Source organism: Andrena cerasifolii, chromosome 1 (genome assembly GCF_050908995.1).
Source record: "Andrena cerasifolii isolate SP2316 chromosome 1, iyAndCera1_principal, whole genome shotgun sequence".
NCBI lineage: Eukaryota > Metazoa > Arthropoda > Insecta > Hymenoptera > Andrenidae > Andrena > Andrena cerasifolii.
Window position 1 is genome coordinate 22212713 of NC_135118.1, and position 18241 is coordinate 22230953.

The following is an 18241-nucleotide window of genomic DNA, read 5'->3' on the forward strand; positions in this document are numbered from 1 at the left end:
TTGATTCCGATCGCCAGATACGGGCATCTGCTCCACCCCGACCCTTCAATTCGTCGACTAGGAAAATAACGAACGGAAAATAGCACCCCCCAGTATTAATACAGGCAAATGGCCATTTAAAGAGCAGAGGGACAGGACGCATTCACTGATTCCCAATATTAAAGATTTTCCCTGCAATTGTTACCATTTAATCGTCATAATCCTTCGCAAACAAAATGGAGGAGATGGGTAACACAGAACGACGAAATAATACAAACATAATAAAGAATATATAACAATCTATAAAAGAAAATCGTTCATTTCTATTCCCCCTGTTCACACCCTGAAAATGGAGAAACCTTCCGACCGATGAAGATCGAGAATACAAACAGACGGAAGGAAGATCGAAGGAAAGAAGATCATAATCATCCCCTCCTTCAATCTTCGTATCCACAGACACGGAACCAGGGGAGAACGAAAAAGTAGGCGAGAGAGGAAGCTGGAAAATGCACGAGACCGCGTTTGTGACGTAGGGGTAACAGAATCGTTATACGAACTAACGTATCCGCATGCAGAAAACGACTGGGGGGGGGCAGAGGTGATAGAGAGAGAGAGGTCGACATAGAACGCACAGCGTTTTCAACGGGGTGAACGGAGCAAGAGCGTTCCATTTCCTACCAGGGAGTGAGTCACTGTAGGGATAGCCACGGAGGGTTGGGAAGGAGTGGAAACGGGGGGGGGGGGGTAGCAACAGGTCGCCAAACATAATGTAGTCTCTTAGATATATACATACACAGGAACGTCGCAGGATCGACGCACAGATTTTTTTAGACGATATACGCCTTTAGGCGCCCTCCTTAAGTACAGGGGGCTGTAAAACGATGTCTCTGCTTTTTTTTTTGTTTACTCCTTCTTCCAGAAGAAATTTCTTAATGGCAGGACACATTAATGATGACTGAAGCCATCAGAGAGTTTGCTTTCGTTTTTCCAAGAAACTGTAATTTTTTTCGACTTCGTGTACCCTCTCGCAAGAATGGTACGTAATTGGGGGTTGGGTAATCGTCGGGATGATCGTAAATTTAAGAAAACGCTGGATCACATGTATCAGATGCTGCCACGTTGTACATACAGATCGTATTGAAGTAGTCGATAAATTTTTCGGCCGGTGTAAAGTTTAATGACTTTCGAAGAACTTGTCTTTGTATGGGACTTTGATGTAAGGAAACTTTTGGACGTTTGATTACGCTTCCATGGTCTTGTTATCGCCTGGGTTTCTTAACAACGGTAAAAGTAGCCCTGTCATTAGGATTGTTTGCTGTATTCTTAAATTTCTTAATGGCTAACTTTGTTAACCATGGTATTACGCGATTTCCATAATTAAGATTCTGCTTCTGATCATCTTCTGTCGATGCTTCCTTCACCCTGTATGTATCTTCATCGAAGAAGCCAGTGTCGTCTTGTTAATTCAATGTATATTACTGTCCCCCGTAATTGCTTATTTGCGGGAACAATTATTTACTTAAAATTCACCCAGAGGTTTTAAAATCGCCATTAATTTAATAAGTAACTATTCAGATTTAATAGAATTTTATCACACAAAATTTTCTAAACGATTTTCTACAAATCAGACGAAGCATTATTTATAGTTTCATTCCGATAACACAGAATCTGATACGAAACTCATTTACGGCGACTCACAAACTTGTTCACGAAGGATTATTCACGCATCCAGATTATTTCGATAGTTCGTTACATTTTTCATTGAAATTTGAGAAAATAGACTACAGCTGTGCACCGAAAGCTAAGATTCTCGCATTCGCGTGAACGAAATTGTGACTTGTGAGTGGCTGTATGTACACCCTGTGCCACGATGAACGTGTTAACAAAACTGCACAAAAAAAACAAAAAAAAAACAGAAATTGTACGGTTACATTCCCAACACCAATCTCGAGCCACAAAAGTGTCCCGTGCGAGAAGGTCCGAATAAATCCGCCCGACAGAACAACTTTCGAGTACCTACCTACATACGTAAGTAGGTACATAGAACTTCCTCCACAACGCGCCGCGGTTCCGCCCAATTTCATTCCTCTCTCCGCGACACCATTCGCTCAAATCCTTTACACATGCTTCCCACGTGACGCCGTAACAAGATACGAGCTGCTAATTTTCCTCGCACTAAAATATTACCGCGAGCCGAAACTCGTATTCTGCGCACACGCAATTAACACTTACCGAGAACTCCGCGAGCCCCAGCTCCTGCGACGTTTAATTATTATAATCCAGCGGCCAGGCCACCATTACTCGTCCCGTTTCACTTTCTCACGTGCAACCTGACAAATGTGTACCCGCCGATTGACAGGCCATCGACGGTTATTACTCATTACCGACGCGTTTAACGAGGGCACCTAAGTCGCGCTTCCACGTACTTACCAGCGCGATTTTACGGACTTCCCGTACACGCGACACATCCGTTCCCCGGCCCAGCTGGAAATTTTGTTATAAAATTTCTCGAGAAATTCTCGAGAAACCATTCTCGAGAAGGAACACTACTCTAGTGTAACTGCCCGTTCTTGAACGCTATCTTCAGGAATTTGTTGAACAAAAATTATAAGTTTATAGCGCCTGGCGATTTGTCTGTATATTAAGGTACGTTTGAAGTAATACTCATAATTTTTTGGCTTTTTTTACCGCATATATACTTCTTCAAAAAATTGTTTTCCGTCGGGCGATGACTTGGGCACTGTTATAGTCATCTAATATATGAAAACTAAGGTTTATTTTCTTTATTATGGTTGTCGCTATAGTTGGGAAATGCTGCTTCAACTCGGTCAGGCCTTTTTGAGCGGTGGTTACTACTGCAAATGTTTTGTATAGCGCGTAGAAAGGTCCTTCGCTAGGTTCCCCTGCAAAATTCACATTCGGGGACTCTCGGATCGTGCTTTCGATATTTTCTAGAAATTGTCACCGTGAAGAGACATTAAAGCTGTGCACAGTATGCCACGCTACTCAAAGTGCATGTACGCAATTAGAAAGTTGAATCTAGAGGTAAAGGGTGGCTGAATTGATTTTGACTGAATTTAAGATGACACTGGTTCTATGATCAAGTAAAGAAGAATGGAGGATTTAGTCGAACGATTAAAAGAGGAACAGCTGTTGTTGGGAGTTTAGAAATCGAATCAACAGTGTTATCAGAATACAACGACTGGTTGCTATCAATAATAATCCCGTGGTTAGAATTTCCTTTTGATCTGATTTCTTAAAGATCACCCTGTATTACATTTGTGACTTCACTATTGCAGCAGTAAAACTTTAACCTGTTACAACTATAGTACGTGAGTATTAAGAACAGGTTTCATATTCACGCGACATTTTTCATTCAGAATGCTGTCCCAAACAATCTGTCAAAGTTTCTTACCTTTGCTCCGAGACACCCTGTATACTCTTCACCTTTTCGAAATGCTCTAAAAATCTGGCGTACCTACTTCTAAAAATTTCGTTAAAAAATCCACAGCCTGTGCACAATAATTAAAGGTCCCCGGCAGTCGAGGTCCAAGCCACTCGACCTCGTCATTTGTACCGAGGGTGGAAAGAAAAGGGGAGGCAAGAAAAGTCGAAGGCGTCAGATTTTTACGAGCACCTGTTCACCATTTTCCAGCGGTGAAGGGGCCAGCTCCGCGTCGTCAGGTAGTCACGATTCGCAGCGGCCCTTCTCGTACCCTACCGACCTGAAAACCTGTTCTACTATTCCTTCCCCTCGTTCCACGATCCTTCGTCCCTTCTTCTACTCCCTTCCAGCGGCAGGAGCGAGGGAAATTAAAAATTAGGCCGCTGTCAGGACCACCGAGCTTTCTCCTTTCAGCTCGCAATTTCTTCGGGACGAAATTATCCTCACTTCCAAATTGCAACTTTTCAAGAAGTGAAGCTTCAAGCACGTGATCCAGTGTACACATACATAGCCACGAATAAACTATTCGAAAACCTGAGCCTCTTCGTTTTAGACAAGGATAACGTACACAGCGACCGAACGCTTTATTTCGTTACAATAGAACTGGACGGCAGCGTACCAGGGACATTTTTATCCCACTACGCCGTGAATTCTCGCTTTTGTGTCCAGCTGCACTGGAAAAATGATCTTTACCACTGTGCCTGTGTAGCTGCTGCGCAAACAAGTCCAGTGTTCCCATATCAAGCCAGTACCGAATCATAGCCCACTGGACGATACCTAAACTCCCGAATGCTTCCAGCGTTTAAGCCAAGCCATGTTTTAAAAAAAAGAGAGATAAAAAAAGAACACCTAGCCTCGTGTTTTTACGATACAGCCACTTTCGTTTTGCGGTCAGCTGATAGAGTTAGCGAGACCGAACGCTCTGTCCCCAGCTGACCTATATCCGCAACGTTTCGCCGATCGGCGAACGCGGCCGTCGTTCGGCAGCTGGGTCGATGGAAAATTTAACGGGCTGCCCGCGGAAACGCTGGTGAGCCGCAGAACTGCGTAAAAGAAGACGCACCCGCTTCTTGCGCCTTATCTGGGCAAGCCGACCTCCTCTCCTCCCTTTTGCTCGGTTTGCCGAGGCCGCCGCGCTTACGCAATCCTGTGCAACCCTATTCTCAAGCACGCGCCACGCTCCCCTGTGTTGGCCCGCCGCCGACACGCGCGCGTGCACACGTATACGTGCATGTACGTGCATATCGATTTTTGGTAGCCCGGGACGCGGTGGTGCAGCTTGGATTTCGAGGCGAATGCCGACAGCTTCTCGGGCATGCTACCCACTTACGCGGGGGAACGTGTTTCCACGAGCGTTTAACGGGGGCGTAAGTTTCAATCTTGCGCCGTGTACCGGTCGGGAAGGATCGAGTGGCTTAACAGGCAGTAGTTTTTGTCAAGCCGAAAGTCGCTCGGAGGAGCATTCTTTTTATACATACGTCGATTGGTGTGCTTTTTTTTGTTGATTGTTGGAGGTAGTTTAGAAAAGAAAATTGTGTTAATATCGTCGGCTGAGTTGCTGCTTGTTGATTTATGTGGGTGGTGGTTTGGGCCTGAGAGTAAGGAATCGAAAGAGATGCGGATTTTTAGGACTATTTCCTTGGGGGAGGTATAAAGACGTCTGCTTTCAGCTCTCAGTGGGGAAGTTAAACTTGGAAGCTACTTTTGTTTAGTAATAACATCCTATGGGCGATTCAGCCATAAACTGTGAAATTCACTCTTTTTAGATCCTCAAAGTGTAATATAATCTTGGAAACTTCGGTGCTATAAAATCGAAATAAAGGATTTCCTCTCACTTGAAGTTCTGTTCAATATAGAGTGCACGAGGGCGGGTTGCGTTTAATCCGAATTCTCGGCGATTTAAACCGGTTTGCGTACCGCGCACCTCGGATTATCCGGGCTCCCCTGCACCATACTTCGATTCATTGCAACATTTCAAAGATTATTGAAAATTTAACACATTTAAGACATCGCAAAGACGGAGGTATCAGTTAAAGGTACTGACACTTAACGAATCTTGACATACACGCGAAACAGCCGCATTAAAAAATATACGGTGTAGTGGCAATGAAAATTACCCTGTGTCTGATTAAAGTCAGTTTGCGCTACTTGCCGTTCAGTAACCAAAATATGCTTCGCTCGAAATTTCGTTCTTTCATTGTAAAAAATTCACTCAGCTTACCACCACGTAATCAACGACCTTGCCACTAGAAAATCTACAGTAGTGGTTAAAAGAATGTTTAAAACTAATATTTTTACATGTCTGCACAACTAAGTTAATACTAAAATTTAAGAATTATGTTGCTACCATTATCAAATTTTTGGTCACCCCCAATTTATGGGATGTAAATTTTAAAATCTAATTCTCTGTAATGGAACCATCTTATTTTTCTACAATTCACTGTTTAAACTGTCTTATACCGCCATTGCAATTCAGGGATTCTAGATTAAAAGCTTGTAAACTTAAGGCGAGAAGCACGTATAAACGGCTTACTTTTGTATCAATTTTTAGGAATTTTTTGCAAAGATACCAATACACTAATCCTTTCGGAACTTTAAGGGTACTTTCTTTAATATTAGAACAAGTAAAAAAAATTATAACAGTGAAATTATAATAAATACAAAAGAAATAGAGCAGTATCTGAAATAGATTTTTTTTCGAGATGCAAAACGGCGCCGGTTGTAGCGTCTCTGGTAGTTATGTAAAATACCCCAATAATTTTTTTTCTTCAATTTATGTGCCAATTCTAAGAATATGAGCCACAAATGGTGTACAAAATTGACATATTTTAAAAATGGCAGAACTTCTAATAATAGTGTGATTTTCGTCAAATATTCGGGTTTTATTTGTTTAAAAACAGTAGTTAAAATTAATAATTTGGTTAAACCTTGCGGTTCATACTCTGAGAAATGTTATAAACTAAAAGTGAGCAGAATTTGAAGTTGTTTAGTCAAATAGTTTTTGAGTTATCCCCGGCGCCAATTTTGAAAACGTGGTTTCGAGAAAAACGCGTTTAAAATGCGTTTTACGTATGCTGGGCGCTCGGAGGCGCGCTGACTCACCAGGCTATAGTATCGATACGGAGTTGAATTTCGGCCTATAACTTTGAAACTATATTTTTGAAACGTTTTAGAAGGGGTTTATGGAATTTTTTATTCGATTTTTCGATTGATTTATAAAGTGTTCTCCTCTTAAAGTGCGATTTAGGTGTGCTAGGCGTTCGGAGGCGCGCTGACTCACCAGGCTATATTATCGATACAAAGTTGAATTTTGGCCTATAACTTTGAGAATTTATATTTAAAATGTTTTAGAAGCGATTTATGAAAAAAAGATTGTTCCTATTTTTCGTTCCCTTTATACGGTCTTCTCCCCTTAATTACAGTCACTGACTAAGTTTACACTAAATCAATCCCTAGTAATTACAAAACGACAAGTCACTAAAGCCGCAAAAACCATCTCTGGCCACAAAATCATTTTCCAAAACCCCTACCCTGTCCCCTCAAATTCAACATAAACCTATCACAACACTTCTCCATCCAATCCAGTCTAGTGATCCTCTGGGGAGTGATCGGTATAACCACAGCCATCTTGGAGCAAAACCAAAAATAAACATACCTATATCTTTCTATCAGTATTTCTCTCTCTCTCTATGTATTTCTCTCAGTATTTCTCTCAGTATTTCTCTCTCTCTATGTCTTTCTATCAGTATTTCTCTCTCTCTGTCTTTCTATCAGTATTTCTCTTTCTCTGTCTTTCTATCAGTATTTCTCTCTCTCTGTCTTTCTATCAGTATTTCTCTCTCTCTATGTCTTTCTATCAGTATTTCTCTCTCTCTATGTCTTTCTATCAGTATTTCTCTCTCTCTATGTCTTTCTAGCAGTATTTCTCTCTCTCTATGTCTTTCTATCAGTATTTCTCTCTCTCTATGTCTTTCTATCAGTATTTCTCTCTCTCTCTCTCTCTTTCTATCAGTATTTCTCCCTCTTTCTTTCTTCTGTCAGTATTTCTGTCCCTTTCTATCAGTATTTCTGTCTCTTTCTTTTTTTTACAATTTCTTTCTCTGTCTACTTCCGCTTTTGCCCCAAAATCGCGGCAACCAATCAGCGACGATACACGTTGTTCCGGTCACTCCCTAGAGGATCACTAATCGACTTCAGCTCGTAGCGCCGTTCCCAGGTGTTTCCGCCGTAACTCCATCTTTCAATAGGTCCTACCATTCCCGCAGCCCGCGAAAAACCGTAAATCTCGACGCACGGTCGGCGTGAATCATCCTCAACTTGGTTCCCAGTAACCTAAACGCGTGGCTGGGTTCGCGAGGAAAAGCTCGTCGGAAGCGAGCGGCAATCCTCGCGGAGTTGGAGCTCTCGCGCGCGCGCGCTCTGGTCGAGCGCACGTGCACGTTGGAAGCAACAATTTATGTAGACGCGTGCGTGAATGGCGTAGTAAATTCACGTTTGTACGCGAGGGCGCGGCTCGAACGGGCAGGCTGCTTTGGTCGAAGGAGAAAGATTCGGCCGCCTGCAAACGATGTGATTTGCAACCGAACCTTCCCCCCTTCTTTTCCAGCGACTGGCTTGGTCGTGTGAGTAGTGTCCCTCGCGAGGAACGCGGCGCGCTCGCATGAGACCCGTCCCGCCGCGGCCGATTATTCCCGAAACCGTATCGCGATAACCGCAAGAACGCACGGTTCCTGGTAATTAATCCCCCGATACACTCTGCTACGCTTCGACCCGCAACTTCCACCCTCTCCCCATCCTTTCTCCACGCCGACCCCTCCTCCCCAATCCCAACCCCTCCCTCCGCCCAAGCCGTTTTTCGAGATACACAAGACGGTAATTAATTTTTTAACACCGACCAGCAAACCAGTCCTCTCTAATTATCGTTTACTCCCAATAATCTCGCGGCCGTGGATAAAAGCGGATTGGCCGGTTTTTAATTAATGTTAACGGACAATTAGTCGGCTGACTGATGCCCTAGCGGGGACCGCGATCTTGGGTACTGTGGCTGATGGCTGTATTCCGTGAATCTGGGGTGCTGAGTGACTTTTGCTGTCGCGAGGGCGGATGTGGCGTGGGGGTAGGTGGAATTAGAAATTCCAGGTACTTTTATTGGAGATCGGGGTTGCGAGTTTGCTGGTGTTATTGCGATTGTGTTGGTTTAATCACTAAAATTAGAATCACAGAAGTGTTTTTATTAAAGGGGCGAGTGTTCGAAAGAGATGTTAAATGAGGGGGTAATAAGAATGAAACCAGAAAATAGATTTTCCTAAAATCACTGCTCATTCTAAACTGAGTGGGATAGACACTAAATATATTTCTGAGTGACAGTGCTGTGAAGAATTAGAATCGCTTTAAATATAAATGCGAAAATCTATAGTGCGTGAAGTCTCCATTGTTATCTGAATTTTAGATATACACTGCTATTCATAAGTGTTAGGACACCTGCTGTATTTGCAGCAAAACGTGATATTTGGTACAGATTCAATACTTTTCACTGCTTTTAATTTAAAATATCAAATAAAGTCAAATTGGTTAAAGTTCTCCAATAAGTTTACAACATATCTCCACAATTATTTCATATTGAGTAGGTGTTCTAATACTTATGAACAATAGTTATATATATATATGTTTTGCACTAATATCTCTTGGGCAATAATAGAAATTTTGAACACGACACGTACCCCGATATTAAAAAATATGATTAGCAAAAGCTCGCACTCAGTTGATCGCAAAAAATTTCCAGTCGTATTACTTCATAAAAACCCGCGTTGGAATTGAATAGCGTTTCGTTTACATCAAGAACTTAGACGGCTGGTTTGATGAGCGCATATTACATTTCGTTCGGAACAGACGTTCCTACATGGGCTTTTTATTCCTTTTACTACCGTCCGCGATTTTAATGCGAATTCAATTTTGCTGGGGAATTTCAGGCCTGATACGCGGCAAACACGACGTTTCGAGGAAATAATTCCAACAAAAGTTGAATTATATTCCGTATGGCTGAACGGACAGACAGAGTTGACGTGGATAATAAGCGATTATTACGGAACTCTTATAGCCAAATATCTGCAACGACTTTTTCTGACTGAAAAACGTCGACTTTAGGATAGATACTCTGTATTGAAGGTTATTAATATATAATAATATGAATAATATCGATAACCTTGGGCAATCGTTTTTAAATATCCTTGACAGCGCCAGCTGATAGGTAGGCAACAAACTGAAGCATAGTTAAAAGACATTCAGAATATACTATCTAAAAATTAAATGCTTTAGGAATAGATAAATTCCACGCAGAAAAGGATTTAAGGATTCTCTCTACTTTGATCGGCAGAAAAATTAAGCTACTTTTAAACATTGTTTTCTCCGTAGATACAACATATATAATGCAACAAATCTTTTTAGTTTTCATTAAGCTACTCTTATATTATTAAAAAAAAAATAAAAGATGTTTTTTAATCTGTTTTAAAACTTTAAACGCGGTTGTCTCAAAACGACATTTTTTCAACTGGTGCAGGTGATTGCAGAAATTTATTTGACCAATCAGCCTTAAATTTTTACACGTTATTCAGCACATCAGTGGATATCACGGGGACCTCGGAAACATTTTTTAATTAACAATTTCATACTTTTTACGAGGCAAAATGATTGAAAAATTCACCGTGTTTGGACGCTTAAACTTCAAACCTCCGCCATCATGTTATTTTTTTATCAGTCAAACTAATTGTGCTTCCAACGATAACCACACTCATAATGACTACGACACACTTTGAATTTTTTATTTTACATGCGTCGTTCTCTCGGAAATCACCTGCACCAGCACTATATCGCTTTTTCAAGGCGCTCACATCAGTGCGATATATGTTTTTAAAAAACTGTTAAAAATTTAAAACAGTTTTGTTATACTGTCAATAAGTGTATTAATAAGTAGACAAAATATTATTTTCGTTGGACATCCCCTTTACTAAAAAATGAATCCTAAAAAAATCATATAATGATCATATAATCATATAATGATCATATAATCATATAATCATTCTTAGGAGAAAAAGGAACCTGCAGACATGAATATTTTTCCAATTTTTTTTTTTACAGTTGTGTTTGGTTTATCAAAAGACAACTATCCCGCACCCAGGCCAACTGAAAATTCAACTTTAAATTTTCCGCTCCGCCCTATTGTACAGTGCTTCTACACTTCTAACCCACCTTCTCCTCCACATTCTAAAAAGAGTTTCGAAGACGCACGACGAACGAACGCCCTCAGAGAGAAGACAGCGGGAAAAGCAGGGGGAGAAGGAGAAGGCGGGAAAGAATAAGCCGACAATACAGAACGCCTTCGACGATGACACTACACGGGGCGAGGTGCGAACGAAAGCGCAGACATCTTTGTGACGGGCGCAGACATCTTTGTGACGAGCACGGCCCCCGAGAGCAGGCAACCCGTAATACGATTTAATAAGAGCACGGAGCCAGTGATTATTAAGAGATAATAGGAAGCGAACGCAAAGCGGCAAGTTTTCACGGCGGACGCGATTCTTCGTTTATTCCCCGCCCTCGGAGCAACCCCGGGGGAGGGAGAACGTTGAAGAGCGTGGCTCGCCCCTGAGAGAAATGCATATTAAGTCTCCGACACAACAATAGACTCGCTTAGGCAGTAGCCCCTCGTCCTCATCCCACTTCAGCTTTCCGCCTCTCCAGAGCCTACTAGTCTCTTTCTACATGACATCACCCCGATTCCGTTTTCCTTTCCGTCGCCGTCGGCGTCGCCTCGGCCATCAATCGAGTCGATCGACGCACGCGAGTCACGTGATCGATATAATGGAGGGGGTTTCCGATATTTACAGTTGGAATGTTTTATTGGCTCGATCGTCGACAAGCATCAAGAACGCTAAATCTGCTCAGTTTTAACGCTTCCAGCGGCGCATAGTTTTTGAGAAATTACCCCTTTAAGTTCCTCAGGTCATCTCGAGTAACGGCTTCCGCCAAAAAAAGTTTTGTACAAAGCATAGAAAGCAAAGTCCTTGCTTACTCTGCTTTCGATGCTTTCCAGAATATATCGACTTGAATAAGTGTGCACGGGGTGCAAATCCCTTGGCAAGGGCGAATTTGGAGATTTGGCGCCTCTAGGATAACCAGCGAAATATCAGTAAATATTTTAATTTTAAACAGTTCAGTCAATTTTAAAATTAATTCAATATGACGACTCACGTGTGAATTACTGCTTATTGCTAACTTGCTACACGAAAAAAAGTGAATTGTTTTTGAAGATGCCTCAAGCCTCCGTGTCTAAAGATCCGCTTGTAATAAAATCATCCCCAAAATAAAGACATTTTGCTACCTTTCCCAATTCGATTCGCCCAAAATTTGCCGCCAGCAAAAACTGACCACCCTGTAAACAAATCCGCCCCTGTTCCTCGGAGTGAAAAGACACAGATGACAGTCGAAGGGTTAAGTAGATTCGAAAGATAAAGCGTAAGGGTTGGACGATAGTAACAGCTTACAAACGAGAAGATTGAATATTTCGAGAATGTTTAGTTTACTGACTTGTGTTGATTGAGATATTTTTTCTTTCACGAGTTTCATTGACTACTTTGATTGCTTTTTACTCGTAGTTCAGAAGCATTCTGTATGTGTGTACTTGTTACCGACAGCTATCCTTAACAAACCCTCCGAGGATCGTATTCTCGCCATTTTAATTGACTAAGCCGCGTTGATTATCAGAAGATAGCAAACAGATAGCTTGTAGTTACGACACTGATATAGAGATCGGCTTACCCTCGGCTGTAACTCGTGTTCATGATAATCGATTCACGTTTTACGAGCTTGGACACGATTCCTGTTAATCGTAACTCAAACGGTATCGAGTCTAAGAAATTTGAAAGAAATTTAGTGCACGCTATAGTTCGTTGAATATAATACTCCTAACGATTCGTTATGCAACTATTATTTCAAGACGGACCATTAAGCATAAAAGTAACTACTGATTAATTTATTCTGATTGGATTGTATTCTAGAGAAATACGTTAATAATAAAAAGCTCTATTATGAAACAGGGTTGATAGAAACAAATGAATTGCAGCTTCATTTTAGATTTAAAAAAAAATTCTTCCCGCAAAAAGTTTACTCGTTCCGCCAGATACTAACTCCATAAAGCTAGTTTGTAATCACAAAACCGCTTTTCATGGATGTGAAATTTTTTGCAAAAAAGAGGTGCTTCAAAACATTCAGGCAGGAATGCCGTATATTTTGTGTTGCAGAGCTTGCCAAATTATATCCTCGAGTCTTTCAACCGTCCGCCTATTTCCTTCGAAAGCGCCGGATCGCGGTTCCTTCCACGTATTATTGAAAGGAAACGGAATCTGTAACTCGGGGAACAGGAGTTTCTGAAAGAACGACAAACACCCTCCCCGTTCCTCCTCGTCGATGCATACTTATGCAGGCGGCTGCAGGAAACAGTAGCAACGAGCGTCGTAGCATGAAACAGATGCACATTTTTCAATATAAACACGGGCCAACCACCGAGAGACACCCATAACGATAAATTCCTGCAGCGTCACGTGCCTCCAAGTTTTCGATATCGATCCTCGAGGACTTTATGCTTCCAGTTTCGTTCTATGGAATTTTAAACGATTATTCTTCCAAATAGTTCGACGTGGTGTGATACTACCGAGCATTCGCCATTAAAATTTAATAATGAATAATCATTTATTTGCAGAGTAATAATAACAAAAAAAACAGGAATGTTCCGTAGTGGTAGGGCCCTTTTATATGGAACATTTTTATCAATCCCGACTACTAATAATTAGCATATGATATACTTAATAATCTTATTTCCTATTCTATTTGTACACCTTATTATTTTACCTACTAAATAATGTAAAATTATTTGCTGCTGTATGAAGATTTCAAGAAACCTTGGGAAGTTCCAAAAGCGCAATGACATCATATTGATAATATAATCAACATCAGAATTCTTTCTCCCCCAGAAACCCCCAAATATCACCTAGATATTATAGGAAAAGAACCTTGTCAATTACATAATATAATAATCGATGATTGCACTTCTAGAATTACTTGAATTTTTCATATGCCAGTTTACTAATTTGCAGCGCATCTCAGTCGACACATTTTGTCCTCCACAAAAGATAGTCTTCACCCTCACTTAACGCTTTGAAAAGTGAACCACGTGAGGTGTTATGCACCGATGTTGATGAAACTTCGTAGAAAGGTAGAGAATTAACAAATACTTCACCCCTGTTCAGTCGTAAACACCTTATAGTTTACAAAATATAACAATAGAGGTCGCATTTGCTCTGTTGGCGTTAAGTGTCTGAAACTTAAACAGGCATTTTTCAAAACCATGCACCACAGTATTAAATTATATCTTTGAAACTTCGTGACAAAATATTATTCAATGGTATAAAAAATACAACCATTCAGAAGCAAGAAATTTCATTTCATAATTCCTTCTTGACTTGGTGCCTGCTGTATCGAATTGCTCAGCTTTGCTCTCAGAATTGCTCTCCTGGCACAAACATCACGTGGAATAATTCGCAGGAGCTTCGTTGCTTCGCAGGGCGAGAAGCTTGCTGATCGCGAGCCTCGTTGAAAGTAGTCGATGATTTCGCGCTTTACGATTTTATAATTTACTACGTTGTCCCGATAATGTGATTTATGGGTCGACTGGAACTCTTACAGCATTTTACTTTCATCGCCGGAAAAGAGGTCAATTCATTCGCGTGATGTTCAATGACGTATTTTTATTACGACGCTGGCCGATCAGATACGCGGGTGCAAGGGAAAAAACAAGAACACGGACTCGCGCTTTTTTAAAAAAAAAAATGCACACACGTACACGTGGGTGCTGCAGTCAGCCCGCATGAATTCGGATCAATGAGCGTGTGTGTGTGTGTACGAAATCGCTCGCGTGAAAAATTCTCGCGTGACGCTGGTAAATTCGAAATGTCGGGGAAAGAAAAAAGGGAAGGAACCTCTGACGTCTGCCTGTCGGAATAAATTAGGTGGAAAGCACGAAACACTTGGATTTTAGGTGGACTGAATTCGTGGAAGCTCGCATTTTGGCATCTTATTCCGCGCTGCTAACGATACAATTAAACGCGTGGGCAAGAAACGTCCGAAAAACTTCGGAGGAGATATCCAAGGCGCGAATTTACATATTCGACTCAATATAATGCACCTAAACGGTGCGTAGAAAAAAATAGACTTTGCACCGCGTCGCAGAAATCAAATTCGAGAAGAAGTAGAGTAAAACTATCCCAAGGAACATAAGTAGTTTTCCTAATACTATAACCACCTTTTATTCAGTGGATAAGATATAAACTTCACGATGCTCTTATTCCGCTATAAATGGGTAGTTTTATTTCCATTTTTTTTTATAATCTTTAAAGGTAATAGAATAAAGCTACAAACCTTAAATATCGAAAAATTAAGTTTTTTTTAGCCGTTACACTAGGTACTTAGGATGAGCCTTTAAGCAAAACTTTTTCGGTAGCGGCGATCGCTCAGAAAAGTCTGCCCGACTTGAAGGGGCATTTTTCAATTCCTCGAGCCACTCGAAGTGTTAATAAATTTATTAAGAAAATAAATGCATTTAGACTGAATAATAGGAATTGTGCTTCGTAGGAGAAATGAAGAGTTCTATCACTTAATTCAACGACTGGTCTCACCTCCACGTTTGAAGTACTTAATGGCGGGTAATATTAAATCGTTTTACATTAATTGCTTCGCAAGCAGTACTAATGCAAGCCATTGGCAGACCGAGGAGGGGAAGGTCGCCTTTTAAAAAGAAAAACGCGACTCCTAGCTATTATTTATTGGAATTCGTTCTCCGCTGGTGCCAAGTTCGAATAGTTCAAGTGGGAAATATAACAAAGGTTAAAACGGTGTTGCGTCGCAATAGCCAACGAATATTAAGCAAGCTTTAAGACCTGATTGCCTTGACGACTCATTCGTCGCGGAACGATGTGTTTTTCATTCTCTAATGTACCGATGGTGATGGCGCATTTCTTTGGAAACCTTTGCTGCTATCGTCTTCAAACGCCAATAAAAGCTGAAAGGCTTATGTCAATCGGGCATGCCGCCACTGTTTCGCCGCTGTGCTTCTTTGCAAGCGCTACGATCACCATCGACTTTCCGAGGGACAGATTTCTTTTTTATCCCGCGTATTACGTCAAGCACGGAGAATTCGTGACCATACCAGTCGCCAGCGAATTGAAAAAGAAAAATGGACGCGCGATCTCTCAATATGGTACGCCTGGAAACTGTCTCTCGTTTTTCGCTTCTGCGATCGTGGAACGCGCCGAATAGTGCACAGTAGCAATCGCACGATATTGATCGACAATTTTCAAACTACTATTTGGTCAACGTTTCTTGCATGCAGAGACCGTGCATTTTTTAGATTATTGTATTTTTGATAAATGTTATAGATTGAAAGGTGTAAAAGATTGGTGGGTTCCCTTGTTGCATATATACTTTTCCGTAGTACTTCAGATTAAGTACAATAGGTACTCGATGTCATTATAGAATCACTTGAATAAGTCATCGACTACTCATGGCACAACACGGTATGCAGTACTGTAGAAGCTTCAACAGAAAGGGCATTGATTCTGCATGGAAAACTGAGTAGAAGCTGTGGAACGAAATTTGCCCCGAAGAAGCTTCCCTTTCGAGGAAATCGATTTTAAAAAAAAAAAAATTAATACAGATGAACGTAACTAAAAATTGGGAGAATAAATAAATAAATATCGTATAATTGTCACTGAAATGAATTCTAGTATAAAAGTAAGCCGAAATTGTGAAATTACTTTTTAGAAATGGGACTTTATTTCCAAAAAAATCGATATATAATTGATATCGATTTCTACTCGATGGATTTTCAAAATAGATTTACTCGAGAAGGATGCTTCCTATGAAGAATCAGCTTTAGAAGGTACTCTTTCAATGGTACCAGTTAGTATGAACACCTCTGTTTTTCTAAGCGTTGCAATAATTCCAAAAATATGGACGTTTAATCGTCCGTCTCGCGCAAGGAATTAAATGGAACGCCCGCTGACGAACGATATGGCCATCAAGGGCCGCGATCGGTTAACAGAAGAGCGACGGACGCCGACTATCATTTAAACAGAAAAATATCGGACGGTTTTCATTTCAGCGAGATGAAACGCGGTGGCCCGATGGTTTCTGCGGAATATCGAGCGAGACTGCAGTCGCGGGGTTTTTGCATTCCATCGCTAATATAATTGGTCGCTGTAAAACGGAATCGACGGCACCGGCCAATACGGGGACAAGACTGAAAATTGGAGAAAGAGATGAAAGGAACGTGGACGCCTTGTGCCGAGGGGGCTTTTCATGCAATCCAAATAGAGCGGGACTGTGATTTCTATGAAATCCAATGGCTTGCTTCGAATGTAATATACAGTTATTCGCAAAAGTATCCAGCTACAGTATTCGTACAACATATTTTACTTATTTAAAGGGAAACCTGCTGTGATCGGCAGAAATCAAAGTTCCTTTTGGGAATTTTTTGTAGGGAAACTATACGTGCAATCTTTTTAAAACTTTCAGGCTACATTATCACGTATTTCAAGAAGTGAACGAACATTGTTTTTATATATATAAAACTAACGCGGTAATTCCAAATAGCACAAGTGTTTCGGAGCAGAGCCCTTTCAAGTCGATCAGGTTTTCAATCTTCCTGGAAAACATTCGGAGACAGTTAGACGATACTTTAGATGGAAAAATTCAAAGCTCGTCTCAAAATATAAAGTGCACCCTGAATTTACTCACCCTTCGCGCCAAAAGGTGTTGGAATTCAGCTAAAGTGCTTCGAATATAAATCGACCTAATAACGAACACCTGTGACTTTAAACAACTTTTTTCTTCCGTTCGAACGAGTCGAAGGTGCATACTTCGGTGTTAAGGCGACCACTTTTTAATACACACGCAGTATGTCCCCGCTATGACAAATTACTACGAGGATGGCGTAGAAAAAGAAAGAGCGGCGTTTTCAACGTGACACTTTGATAGCTGCCGGTTCTTGCGATTCTCTGAAGAGTTAGCCAGCGTGGTTACACCTTTTCTTGGAAACCAGTTTACGGTGCATATTACGTTACGAGCCAGCGTTTCATCTTATTAAGTTTCCACGAAACTGTCCTATCCCGATAAATTTGGTCAAGCAACAGCTTACCTCCGGCATTTCTGTTCGCTTTGGAAGCTGTGTTTTACGACAGTAAAGGCTCGAAATATTAGACACCGAAGTGGGTAGATCATAAGTGTCTCGTAACTATTTTATGAGAATATTACAGGCCACTGTACTCACCTTCGATGTTAAGGTGTCATGCTAGGGTGACAGATTGGGAAATAGTGAAAAAAAAATGCCGCAAAAGATTGTCCCGTGGGTGGCGTCTTTTTGAAAAAATCAATTCCGAAGTCCCGCGACCGCGCGCCTGATTGAGTGCGATCTGACGAGTACGTCTGTCCATGACTCACTGCTTCTACTTGCGCGTTGGCATCAGCCATGATTTACGAGTCAGAGCTAGCTTATACGGCATTTTTGAGCCGGTTGTGCATGGTTGCGAAATTTGAGTTAAGTATCTAAAGAAGGAAAATACAGTATGGCGCCTATCCTAGTATACTGGAACATAATAATGTCGTAAAAGCGGTAGGGAGTGAAGTTTGCAGTGAATCCCACTGCGTTGTGACAATTCAAACCCTCAGGAACACATTCAGCATGCTTTTTGAATGTTCAGTCTGCAGAAA

The 18241-nt window shown here is 41.2% G+C and overlaps 1 protein-coding gene and 1 long non-coding RNA gene across 8 annotated transcripts in view; one reads left to right on the forward strand and one right to left on the reverse strand.

The window, feature by feature from the left end:
• LOC143370306 (uncharacterized) overlaps nt 1–18241 on the forward strand; it is a 458422-nt gene that overhangs the window by 229983 nt on the left and 210198 nt on the right. The gene's annotated exons all lie outside the window — the stretch shown is intronic.
• Nucleotides 1–18241, reverse strand: part of Wge (BAH domain and coiled-coil containing protein winged eye) — a 258190-nt gene that overhangs the window by 88286 nt on the left and 151663 nt on the right. The window lies entirely within an intron of this gene.